A 1,259-nucleotide genomic window follows, 5' to 3' on the forward strand; every position below is an offset into this window, starting at 1 on the left:
TATATATATATCAATCATGTTTAAATTCTAAGCGTAAGAAAAAAAAACTAGACAGAGCAAAAAGTAAATAAAGACAAAAACACTGCACTCGAAATTGATGGGACTCATCAATGGGCTTCGAAAGCTGCAACGAATACGTACATGTACTAGGCAGTCTGATAAGTCCCTGAAAAATGAAACACGGAGACGTTTTTTTGGCCAAAGTCGGTTTTATTTTCCAACATACTCTCCTTTTAAGTCGATACAGCGAGTCCAACGATTTTCTAACTTTTTGATACCGTCCGAAAAGTACTCAATCGGAAGGTCTCCAAAATACGCCTCAGTTTCAGCTATGAGCTCCTCATTTGAGTAAAAACGCTTACCGGTTAGCCATCTCTTCAGGTTAGGGAACAAGTAATAGTCGCTGGGGGCCAGGTCTGGTGAATTCGGTGGCCGAGGAACCAATTCGAAGCCGATTTAATGCACTTTTGCTTGTGCAACTAAGCATGAATGAACAGGCGCATTGTCGTGTTGATAAAGCGGTTTATATGAATAGTATGCTCCGGTTATGGTTTTACCTTTTTCAAGATAGTCCACGAATATTATGCCATGTGCATCCCAAAATACGGAGGTCATAACCTTTCCGACCCATTGTTGCGTTTTTGGACGCTTCGGAGCACTTTGGCCCGGTGGAACCCACTTTTTTGCCTGTTGCGTTGACTCAGGAGTGTAGTAGTGGATCCAGGTTTCTTCCATGGTTATGAATCGGCGCAAAAATTCGGTCGGCTTACGCGAAAATAATGCCAAATTCTGCTGGGAAGTTGTTACACGAATTCGTTTTTGGTCCACTGTGAGCAAACACGGCACCCATCGCGCGCAGAGCTTCTTCATGCCCAAAACTGAATGCGCGATATTGCCCACACGTTCCAATGATATGCCTACAGCATTAGCTACCTCTCTCAATTTCACTTTGGGACCATTCAACATCATATCATCGATTTTTTCGACATTCTCTGGTGTAGTGACCTCTTTTGGGCGCCCAGATCGTTCAGCATCAACTGTGCTCGTACGGCCACAACGAAACTCGATGAACCACTTATGAATCGTTCCAATCGACGATGCAGAGTCCGGGTAATACTTATCCAGCTTGGCCTTGTTCTCGGATATCGTTTTCTTGTGAAGATAGTAGTGTTTGATCAAAACTCGAAACTCAGATTTTTCCATATTAAAAAAAACTCGAAGGTTAGTCGCTTCTCAGTGCTGTAACTTGTAAATGCGTA

The sequence above is a fragment of the Belonocnema kinseyi genome, chromosome 2 (assembly GCF_010883055.1).
Source record: "Belonocnema kinseyi isolate 2016_QV_RU_SX_M_011 chromosome 2, B_treatae_v1, whole genome shotgun sequence".
Lineage (NCBI taxonomy): Eukaryota > Metazoa > Arthropoda > Insecta > Hymenoptera > Cynipidae > Belonocnema > Belonocnema kinseyi.